We start from the raw sequence: 12,460 nt of genomic DNA on the forward strand, positions 1-12,460 counted from the left end.
AGTCTTTCTTAATGTGAAATGTCTGTTCAAATCCTTTCCCATTTTTCTATTGTTTTTCAGAGTTTCTCATCCTGTACTGTGGGCTTTTAAAACTGGACATGGATCCTTTTTTGGGTACATATTGCAATATCTTCCCTGGTCTGTGGCTTGCCTGTTCCCCCTGTGATGAGACCCTTTGGCAAACCACTCCTCCAACTCTGATGTGCCCTTTATCAATCTTTTCTTTATGGTTAGAGGTTTTCCTGTCCCTTTCAAGAAATTTTATCTACTCCAAGCTCTTGAAACTGTTCTCCTGTTACTTTCTAGAAATATTTATTTTACTTTTATTTTATCTACCATATCATTGGAATTGACTTTTGTGTTTAAGGGTCTATGTTCACTTATAAGTGGCCACTTTGCCCAGTTTTCATATTTACTGGAAATCCAGGCTCTCCACAGCTCTGTGCAATTTCACCTTTGTCATAAACCAACAGCCATGTGGGTCTGCTTTTGGAGACTCTTCTCTTCCGTTGGGCTGTCCGTTCTCATGCCAGCACCACAATGTCCCAATTAATGTTGCTTTTTATTTTTATTTTTTTTTTTAAAGATTATAGGTATTTATTTTGCAAGTGAGAGAGGGAAAGAGCGCATGTGAGAGAGCACGAGAGAGTGTGTGAACTCACTAACAGAGGGGGAGAGGCAGAGGGAGAGGGAAAAGCAGACTCCCCACTGAGCAGGAGATCCGATGCAGGACTCGAATCCAGGACCCTGGGATCGTGACCTAAGCCGAAGCCGGACACTTAACGACTGAGCCACGTAGGAGCCCCTAATGTTGCTTTTTAGTAATTCTTAGTATCTAATAGTTTGTCATGAAATACTTCTTTCCTCAACAAATCTGTGGCTCTTTTAGTCTCTTTATATTTTTCTGTGCATTTAAAAATCAACTTGTGAAATTCTATTCCTATCTTCTCAAAAAATACCAAAAACCCACTGAATTTTTAATGCTTGGAATTGTGCTGACTTGGTAAGTTAATTTATATAACTTAATACGGAGTGACTCTTCCAATCCATAAACATGGGTAGCTCTCCCTTTATGTAGGTCAGCTTGAACTTCTCTCAAGAATTCTCTGTAACTTGTAGAAGTTACATCTTTTGTTAGGCTTGTTCCTAAATATTTGATATAACTGTAAGTGACATCATCAAGTTTTTTCCTAAATATTTATTGTTGGCACATAGCTACATTTTTTCCCCTGATTTTCTGTCAATTACCAAAAGAATTATGTTAAAGATTTCCACTGTAATGGTGAATTTGTCTACTTCTTTCATTTCTGCTCATGTTTTCATTTTATATTTTGAACTTTCACGGGGTGCATATACATTTAGAATTATTATTTCTTCCTGGTGGTTTGAAACACTTACCACTATTAAATGTCTATCTTATCTCTATATGTTCCTTTTTAATTTTTTAAATTTAAATTCAATTTAATGAACAAATACTGTATTATTCATGTCAGAGACAGAATTCAGTAATCCATCGGTGGCATATAACACTCAGTGCTCATCGCTTCAGTTGCCCTCCTTAATGCCCATCCTCCAGTTAGCCCATCCCCCATCCTGCTCCCCTCCAGCCACCCTCAGTTTCTCCAGATGTTTCTAACCTGAGAACTACATCGGAGGGGGCTCGTCTGCCTTCAGACCTGATTTAGAGGATCGAATCTGTGTCTGAATCTGTTCCTGTGTTTGGATAGATCTTCGGGGGTCTCTGGAGGTGGTGGGCTTATTTTTCATAGAAGAAGGATGTGCACACTGTGGCTAGAGGGTGGACAGTCTCCTAAGAGACAGCTCTTCTCACATCTCTACGTGCATCCTGCTCTTGCCATCAGAAAGGTCATCGTACGTCCTTCACGTTGAATCTAGCTGACCTGCGACTTGCCAATAGAATGTGGCAGAAGTAAAGCTAAGCACGTTTTGAACCTGGCCCTTCAGAGCCCTGGCAGGGCTCGTTTTATTGTCTTGGAGCCAGGAGTCTGAGCGCCCTACTGGAGATCCTACCACCTGCGGCTGCCCCAGCTCCCCGGTGAGGCTCCAGACCTGAGAAGGAAGCCATCTTGCCTGTTCCCACTGACTGCGTTCCTAGGTGAATGCAGCTCCCTGAGGGACCCTAGCCGGCCCAGGTGCATGGAAAACCCGCAGCATCACTGCTGTTTTAAGCCACAAGTTTTGGGGGTGGTTTTCTATGCAGCAATAGGTAACTGAGATTGGCTTATTATATCTCTCTTAGGAATGGTATTTTTTTTTCTTTTACCATTAAGTTATACTTCATTTTCCCCTAATAATGCCTTTGTCTTTGAGTTTATTTTTCTAATTAGATCAAGCTTGTTAATCATGTCATTCAAATCTGTGTTCTTACTAATTTTACTCTGCCTCAGCTTCTGCTTTTTTATGCATGTATGTTTCAATTTTACCTTATTCTTTCCAATTTTTGTATTTTATTTCTCTTGGCCTTTAATCATCAGCCAGTGCTTTATGGCATTTACCGCTCACTGAATAGCCATATACTCCGCATTTCCCAGCTCCCAAATAGCAGAGGACCGTGTGAGTAGGTGTGTCTGGTGGACTGTGAGTGGAAGCGGCCCCTGCTTCTCCCAGGCTGAAACAGACGAGAGCAGGTGTGTGTGTCCCAAAATCCTGTGTGTTCCAGAGAGCACAGGTACACCGTGGTGAACGCCAGGTCATCTGCCCTTTGGAGGGGAGCTCCTGACTCATCTTGGATGTGTAACTTGAAATAAAAAATTAACTTTTAATGTACAGTAGGGAATATAGTCAATGGTGTTACAAAAAAATATAGCTGTGAAACTGTCTTGAACTGATTTTTTTTTTTTTAAATAAGATTGTTCCTTGGTAACAGTCTAAATTCCTACCATGGTAATTTATCTGTTCAGACTTTCTTCTTACCTCAGGACAATTTTTATTTTTATTTTCTTCTCTTTATTTTTCCTGGGTTTTATTTCCTGGTGTTTATAGATTAATTTCAAAATAACCAGCTCTTGAATTTTATTACAGTTCTTTTTCCTGTTTTGTAATTTATACATTTATGCATTTCTTAGATGTACTGTTGTCTTCAAATTACTCAATAAAATGTTTATCTATTTTAATTTTTTCTGTTTCTCAATATGAATATTCAAAGCTATGAATTTTTTTCTGTGCTTTAGCCATATTTTGTAAGTTCTGATACAGTTTTATTATAGCATGTCCTAGATAGTTTGTAATTTCAGTTCTGAATTTCTCTTTGAAACTGGAATTTTAGAATTTTAATATCTACATGGTAGTTTTTCTTTTTCTATTTTTTTGCTATTAATAATGACATTTTATTAATCATTCCATTTTTTTTTTAAAGAGCAGCTTTTTTTAAAAAATTTATTTGACAGAGAGAGAGAGATCACAGGTAGGCAGAGAGGCAGGCAGAGAGAGAGAGGAGGAAGCAGGCTCCCCGCCGAGCAGAGAGCCTGATGTGGGGCTCGATCCCAGGACCCTGAGATCATGACCTGAGCCGAAGGCAGAGGCTTAACCCACTGAGTCACCCAGGTGCCCCTATTAATCATTCCATTTTAATCCACGAATATGTTGTGTACATATCCTAGTTTCTGGAATTTACCAGGAGTTTCTGTGACCTAACATGGTCTTTGTTGCTGTGGTTGTTAAGTATTCCGTGAAAAGGAGTGTCTATTCTTTATCTTCAGGAGAGAAGGTTCTACACACACTTAGTGTAACCGGCTGATTGAATACGTTAAGTAGATCTTTACTGTTCTCTTGTACTACTAATTTTTGGTTGACTTGTAAGTTGTAAAGTTATGTGATCTGACAGATGGAAATTCATGATCAACCTCAGGTTCTTTATCACTATATAGTACCCTTCTTTTGGTACAATTTAAATTTTTTATTTTCTTTTTTAGCTCAAATTAGGTTTGTTTGGTATTAATGTCACGATTCCTGTTTGTGTGTCTACTGGGTATGCGTTTAGCATCGATTTACTTTACCTTCTAGGTCACTTTGTTGTAGAATGATTTCTTGCATATAGTATATGCAAAAGCCTCTTGGGTCTTATTTTTAGATCCCAAACGTCTATTGCTTTTATATTTGTTATATATTCATAGAGCAACTGTGTTGGTCTTCATTCTGTCGTTTAAGTCTGTGTCTTCAAACTTCCTCTTCTAGTCGTTTTATTTTCCTTCAGCCCCTGGTCTGTATTTTCTTTAAGGGTTGTATTACGTTGCTCGTACTCTGAAGAGGCTCCGTGTAGCTGCCTCTTCGTTCTCTTAGTGGGTTAACTCTACGACTCTAGTGTTCTTAAACCTCTTTTTCTTAATTGGACTCTATTTCCTGAGGAAAAAAGAGAGAAATCAGCCCACTTTACTTCTCCCCATGTTTTCGTCTCTCTCAGCTCCCGGTTAGTAATGATATGATTTCCACATTTCCCTGGTTATACCCTTTGTGCCGAGAGCCACAGCTGCAGGGTGTCGGCGCCGTGTTCTCATGGGTTGAGGGCTCACCTCCAACTCCACGTCCTATTTTGTCCTCAGGGCCCCCTGAGCTCCAGTCCCTATGCTCGTGCATGTTAGAAAGATTCTGTCTTTGCCTTTATTCCAAGGATATCTGGGTTTAAAGTTCTTGGTTCAACACGCTTCTCTTGCAGCATTGTCCGGTCCTCTCGCAGTGTGGGTTCGAACACTGCCTCTGCCCGCTGGATTCCGCCCTCGACTCCTTCCTGTTCGCCCAGCTGGACTGTCCCTTGATCAGAATATGTCTCCTTGCCAGTCCTGTCTCTGTACTCGGGATGTCCTCTTCTATTACATCTTTAGATATTTTCTATTTTCGTTGATTCCGTTGGCTTCGCTCAGCGTGCCATGAGTGGGTATGTTGGCTCTTCCGTCTGTCACTCTTTTTTTTTTTTTATATTTTATTTATTTATTTGACAGACAGAGATCACAAGTAGGCAGAGAGGCAGGCAGAGAGAGAGAGAGGGAAGCAGGCTCCCCGCTGAGCAGAGAGCCCGATGCGAGACTCGATCCCAGGACCCTGAGATCATGACCTGAGCTGAAGGCAGCGGCTTTAACCCACTGAGCCACCCAGGCGCCCCTCGTCTGTCACTCTTACCCGTTATTTTCCCATAATAATTTTAACCTTCTGATTCCTCCCCATTTTAGTGTGCTTACTTTTCTCAAAGCTGTCTTTCATCACTCGGTACATTTGTAGCAGTGTTTAGTCTTTTTCTGTTTTCAAACCATTCGCATTTACCTCCAACCTTGTTTCTTTTCTTTTGTTTTTCACTCCCAAAATGTCTATATATAAAAAAAAGAACTTTTCAAGGAATTTTTTTGATTTCCCCTATTTGACTTAGTGGCATGGGTCTACTTCTGGCCATACTCTGCCAAAATTACTCTTGTCCTTATGGTGAACCCAACGCTAGTAACATTCTAGAGCAGCTCATCTCTGAACGAGGCCCGGGGCTCTCCCAGCTGCGTGTCAGTTGAAGAGGAGGCTGGGGGAAGACCAGGGATGTGAGCCGGCGGCAGACAGCTCCCACCTACCCATGTCGCTTCAGAGCACTTCCTCACCGCGTCCGCCATGGCCTCTGTCCTGGGGGCAGAGGGCAGTCCTCCCAGCTGGAAGCACTTCACGGCATTTCTCTGTGACGGGGTTGGCTCGTACTTCTCTCCAGCTGACGGCGTTTGCACCTGCAGAGACAAGACTGCCCACCATCCCCTCCTGTGTCTGCGTGGTGCTTTGTTCAGCTCTATCGTCCCGTCCCAGCCCCCAACCCCCCCAAATCTTGCCTTTAAAAAAAATACTTTTTTCAGTGTTCCAAGATTCATTTGTTTATGCACCACACCCCGTGTTCCACGCAATACACGCCTCCTTAATACCCACCACCGGGCTCACCTAACCCTCACCCCCTCCTTCCAAAACCCCCAGTTTTGTGTCAACGTGGACGGGACTGGAGGAGATCATGCTGAGTGTAGTCAAGCAGAGAGAGTCAATTATCATATGGTTTCACTTATTTGTGGGACATGTGTGGGATATCCAATAACATGGAGGATACTAGGAGAAGGAAAGGAAAAGTGAATTGGGGGAAATCGGAGGGGGAGACAAACCATGAGAGACTGTGAACTCTGAGAAATCTTACCTTTTGAGTAAGGGGTCATGTGCTGAAGCTTTGGCCTTGAGGGTTTTGCCAGCAATGTTTGGAGAAGCTGGACGTCTTCCTAGAGGTGTGTGCAGGGTCTGTGTTCACAATCACCTTCTTTCTTCCCTTGGTTTGGTTTAAAATTTGAATTTCACTGAGGTTAAAAGCTGTTCTTCCTAGTTTGTGAGTGGGGATGTGACTTTTCAAGGGTTTCATTCTTTTTGACAGTTGTGGTGGGTCTGAGAGAGGACAATGTGGCAGAAAAGCTTCATCCGGAAGAAGGAGATCCTTACCCTCAGGGTTCCCCCACGTTGGATGCTCACTGTAGTAGAGCGTCACAGCAGGCACATTGCCTGGCTTCCCTGACTTAATCTTTGCATCAATCCCGAAGCGTGTTGAACGGGACTAAGACAGCGTGCTCTCAGGCAGGTGTTATTACCCTCATTTTATGGCTGAGGGAAACCGAGGCTTTAGGACATTAAGGGCCTTAACTTCCAGTCCCTTGTGAACCCAGAGCCTCACAGCCGGTAGGTGATGGAGCCGGGACTGGAACCCCCATCCGTTTGAGCAGGCATCCCGCAAATTCAGGGAAGAGACTCAACAGTTGTTGACGTTTGAGCCGGGCTCCAGACGCAGCCGTGCTAAAGCCGCAGTTTCCATGGTTAGGTGATTCGCAAGACCAAGTAAGGGCCTATTCTGAGTCCCTGCTGGCAGGAAATGGAAACCCTGAAACCCCGAGTTCTGAGTTCATAAATACACACTGTACTATTTCTGCGTATGCCTACCATGGCTCTGGGTCCCTGCAGATCAAAGCCAAACGCTGGTGGGGACCATTAGTAGGAAGGGGGGATGAGCCACAGTCATCTGATCCTTGCAAGGCTCTGTGAGTCCATCTGGGAGAAAGGCGGCCCCTCCCATAATGATCCTCTGTCATCGAGGAGACCATAGGGAAAGCTCTCATGGAACGTCGTGGCAAGAGGGGGCACACAGGTCAGGGAAAAATCTTCGCGGTGTGAACAAATCTGGACGAAAGGAGAGTTTAATTTCTTAAATGGTACTCTGAGGTCATTTTCAGGAGGGAAAATCTAATAGGCAGTGTTCTGTAGGGCCAGACAGGGCACGGGGAGCAGGCTCTGTCCCCAGGGAGACTCGGGGCTTTGCCACTTACCAGCTGCATGACCTTAAACAAATAATTAAACTTGATCCCAGGTTGCTTTGTCTTTACAAACAGAGGCAACAACACCTGTGCTCTTGGCTTGGTGTGAAAACTTTGTATTTGGCAAGTTCAAAACCCAGCCAGCTTGCCCTGAAGCCTGCTGCTCTCTCAAGTTTCTACACTTTAGGGATTCTACCTAACTGCCCTGATACGTGGTACTGAACGCTTGGGAAAAATCACTGAGCGAACGCTTATATATTGAGTAACTCCACTGAAGCATAATTTTCGATGAAAAAATTCACTTGTCTTAGCACCACTGCCCAAGTTGTAAAAATTTCCACTACCTCAGATAGAACTTTCCGTTCCCCCCACAAGCCCGGCAGCAGATTACTAATTTACTTTCTTTCTCGGTAGGTTTGCCTTTCTGACCACTCGTATGGACTCGTGTGATAGGTGCTGTCCTGGGTCCGGCTGCGTTCCCTTCATGCACGTTTCAGAGGCTCACCTCTGCGTCTGCCTCAGTGTTCGGTGAAGGGATGTCTTGAGGTTTGAGCATTTTTGGCCAGGATGACAAGATTTGTTAAGAGAGTCAAGGAGGATTTCACAGCTTCCTTTAGGGTGGTGTCTGCAGCACCTTGAGTCTCGTAGGTGAGGGCAAGAGGCAGAAATAATGAAGAAAGGACTTGTCTGCCATCTGCCATCAGACTTTCTGGGGCTGGGAGGCAAACCACCCATGCCCTTGGGTCACTTGCCTCCTGGCTACTGTCCTCCTGACTGCGTCCAGAGTGGGTGTTTGGTCAGGTTAGACTGGCCCTCAACCTTGTCCTTGACTGCAGCCCCTTCTCCGTGAGCTCCGCTCGTCCACCTCGCTCGGGGCTCCGGGGCAGACGCTCCCGTCTCCCAGCTTGTGGCTAGTCCTCCAGTCGCGCCTCCATCTCCCACAGTTCAGCCTCCGAATGTCTTCTGTTACTCTGCTTCCACACATTGTTGTTTCTCCTTGGCTACCCGGTTAGCCTGGTTCTCACTAGAAAAGCTAACGGGGGAAGGCAGCCGTCCTGAGGTTTGCCGAGCACATCCTGCCCACCCTGGGGACGTGCCGAGGCGGATCCCCCCGAAACCTCCGCACAGAGGCCCTCTTCCCTGCGCGCTTCCTCCCAGCGTGGCCGTCCCCACACCCACCCGTCTCATCTGTTCAGATACGTCGCTGGCCAGGGAGGAGGCTTGCTGCGTGGGCGGCGCGGGGCTGCAGTCGGGCAGGCATGAGGCCGAATCTCAGGATTTTTGGCCCCAGTTTCCTCGTTTAGGAAGCAGGTGTGACTTGTCCTTGCAGCCTGGTCGTCAGCACTGGATGGGCCGCCAGCCCCGAGAAGGGCCACACAAAAGGCAGGTGGGGAGCTCCCGAGCCCCCCTACCCTGGCGCCTGACCTCTGACCTTTCCACCTTCGTGGTAGCTGTGTCACGGGGCTGCCCCCAGCCTGGGGCCCGGGGTTGCAAGCGCCTTCTAACCCCGACACTAACCCAACGATGAAGCCAATGATGGTTCAAATAACCACAGAGAATTTAGAAAAAGAGAGTTTGAATTTTGGGGGGCCTGTTTGATCTCTGGAGGGGGGTTCCCAGTTGGAGTCGGCCGCTGACCGGGGCCTCACGATACGAAGCATCGAGCTGCAGCCGGCCTGGCGGGCGTCACGCAGGGCCTGCGCTCAGGAAGGGCCTGAGCCTGGCTGCCGTCTTGAAATTCCTGATGGTTTTTCTCTTTGAACCTGTGTTTTCTTTTTAGATTTTATTATTTCAATTTTATTTTTTTAAGAGAGGGAGAGGGGTGGGAAGGGCGGAGAGGGAGGGAGAGGGGGAGGGAGAAGCAGACGCCCCTCTGAGCATAGAGCTGGGCACCGGGCTTGATCTCATGACCCTGACCTGAGATCATGACCTGAGCCGAAATCAAGAGTTGGCCACCTGGGTGCCCTGGACCTGTGTTTTGTAAATGAAGTCTGATGGGACTGCGGCATGAACACGGGGGCAGAGGAAATCCCTGCCTCATGTGTGCCCATCTTCCTCGCTGCAAACACATTCCCGGGGCCCCAGGTGGGCCCACAGGGTGTGCGAGTCAGTGAGACTCCACGCAAGAGAAAAGCAAGTGTTTTGTTGCATCGATGACTAACAGCCCTGAGAAGCCACGCTTTCCGTTTGAACCCGAACCTGGCCTCGAACACAGTAAGAGACTCGGACAGCAAGGAAATACGCTTGTCCCTCCCTACGCGGCACCCCACGTTGCTTATCACTTAGGCTGGAAACGTCCTGATGGAGAGAAGAAGGCAGAGCGGCTTGTGTGTGGTCCTTTACCTCCCAGACCTCCTTCCTTCCCAGCTTCCCCAGGGTGGAGAGGGTGGGCAGGAGGCACACGTATGAAGAAATGAGTGCAAAATGCCGAGAGGTGGTTTTTCCGCATTTCCACCCCCCTCATAAGGACAGAATGCATGTGCGTGCGTCAGCTAGGAGATGTGAATTGTCTAACTTCGGAGATACCCCAGAGGCAGGAAGCGCTCTTGTGTCTGTGTTAAAATATAAAGATGAACAAGAAGATTCACAGTAATATCTTAACCTTTTATTTTTTCTCTTCTTAGAATGACTAAGAGCATCATGACAAGTCGAGGCAGAGACCACGGGAAAAAGGAAGAAGCTTTATATTTCTGTACTTTGAACGACACTTTTTTCCTTGCCTTTTGAGCATGGGGTCTTACATTTCCCTTTTTCACTGGTCCCCAACAGGTGTATACATCCCTGCCCTGCACCCTGCTCTGTCATTTGTGGTCCTGAGCAGCCCCCCAGGGGAGCACTGGCTTCTTGTGCTCTCGGGGAAGGAGGGCCCCATGCAGGTGAGCTGACTTCCTAATGAAAACTCTCATTTTTTAAACCAGACAATAACAGAAGCCAACCGGTCCGAGGCCTTCCCCCGCCCTCCTGCTTATGTAAATCTTTGAGGTGTTATTTTTCCATGCCTCTGGGAAGTCCAAAGACCCAACACACTTTTGCATAAACATAAATGATATATTTGTCTTGGGGTTCCTCTTTCTGAAACTCTTGAACTGACATTTGACTGGGGGCTGTTTTATATTTTACCTCCAGTTCACACTCAGCCTTTTAGATTTTATTAAAAATAATACACAAGAAATGGGGATGAACTCATGTGAGCTGAAGGCCGAAGGTGTGCCCCATGGGGCCACTGGAGACACAGCCAGAAGGGGCATGGAGGTCATCCAGGTCAGCTTTCTACCTAGACTCAAGTGGAAAGGCAAGGAATTGTCAAAAGCACTCAAAATTCTTAAAAAAAAAAAAAAAAGTTTAGGCTGAAGGAGAGAAAGCTAATGTGAATGTCAAACTTTCTAGAAGTTTCTGGGGGAGTAATTTGTGGAAAATTAAGTCCTGATCCATGATGCAACATGGAGGGGAACCAGAGGGGCAGTGAGCAGAGCAGGCTGACCCCATCTGAGGCCCTGCGCCCCACTTCCCCTGGTTATAGCAGCTCTCCCCGGAGCCACAGAGGCCCCTTGATGGTCAGTCAGCTGTGGGAGCTGGGAGGCGGCTGCTCTCTTGTCCGCCCACGGGCAGGGTGCCCTGGGAGCTGCTCGGCCCTAGGGGCTCACTCTCCAGCCGTCCCTTAATGTCCCATATTAAATCCCTGTCCTCATAAATCAGGGGCAGCGGATTCTGTTGTCCGCAGCAGAACCCTGGCTGATTGATGTAGCAAGGAGCACAGATTATGGAGTGGCGACCGTGTGCGCTCCTGGGGCTGCGCGCTCTCCTGGGGGCTGAAAAGAATCAGGGAGCCCTCTTCCAAGGCCGCGTCTTCACCTCCCTCTGGGGCCTATTGCTCTGATGCTTTTCAGAGAGGCTTGGGTTTCCTGACGTGTGTTTTTCAGCGCTGTGAGTGGAAAGCACTGTCCTCTGGGCCCTCTTGGGAGATGCAGTCAGGGTGAAACATGATAAATCCACAACCCCATCTGCACAAACCCGAATCCTTGCCCTGCCTGACACCCCGGGATCGCTGTCAGCCCTGCTCCAGGGATACCGGGCTGCCGCAGAGTCCAGTCACAGTCCGCCCACCGCGAACGCCGCTGGTCCGGACCACCGCGCGGCTCGTGCAGGTGCCGGGAACCCAGACCCTGGAAAGTGCGCCAAATCCCACTAACCCAGCCGGAGGCCAAATCCTCTTCGTGCTCCCTGGTCTCCCAGCATTGGCAAAATATGCAGGTTTGGCTGTTAGACTTCAGCAAATTCTTATAATTCTCGGGACGTGCAGTTCCTCCGCTTCTGGGTTTCGCAGTGTCACTGGCCCCCGCGACCTGCTGAGCACATTCTGCACACGCAGACTGGTGGCTGCTCGCATTTTCTTCAGAGAAGCCCACCCCCGGGCAGGCCCCTGGATGTCAGAGGCAAGGTGGGTCGCACTGGGCTGCCCAGCTCTGACTCCAGAGCCCGATAACCCATGAAACTGCGTCTGAGTGGGCCCTGGGCAGGCCGGGTGCCTCGGGCTGGTTCCGGCCAGGTGCAGCCCACCCCGGGGAGTCCTGGTGTTGCTAGAGCTTCCGGCCGCGCACCCCTCTGGACGCGGGTCTCTAACCTGTGGGGTGTGCGTGTCAATCCGCCTCTTCCAAGGCGACCCGGGCGTGCTTGAGGGTCGCACCACGAATGAAGCGGCATTGATGGGGGTGCAGAGGTTCTAGAAACACCTGCTCGCCGAGGCCAGACCGGTCACTGGCAGATACGGGGCCAAAACTGAGCTTTCCATGGAGTGGAAGACCCCTGTGGGGCCCGCTTGCTCCTTGGGCGGACTGTTTACCTCGATCCCTTCCGTCACAGGGAGGACGGGATTTACTTCAATGGAACAGATCACTTATTCTCTAAAAAGTGTTTATTATGCACCCACTGTATGCCAGGCACATTGTAGGTGCTCGGGATCTATCTGTGAGCAAAAGAGACAGAAGGTGTGGTCCCTATGAAACTTCATTTCTTTCTATTAGGAGAAGTGTAATAAGTAACTTTTGTCCTGTGTTTTGAAGTGTTGTGCTAAGGGGGAAATGTAAAGCAGCGCAGATACGGGGATGAGCCGTGCTGAAGACGGGGACAGCAGTTTCTGAAAT

The sequence above is a fragment of the Meles meles genome, chromosome 17 (genome assembly GCF_922984935.1).
Source record: "Meles meles chromosome 17, mMelMel3.1 paternal haplotype, whole genome shotgun sequence".
Lineage (NCBI taxonomy): Eukaryota > Metazoa > Chordata > Mammalia > Carnivora > Mustelidae > Meles > Meles meles.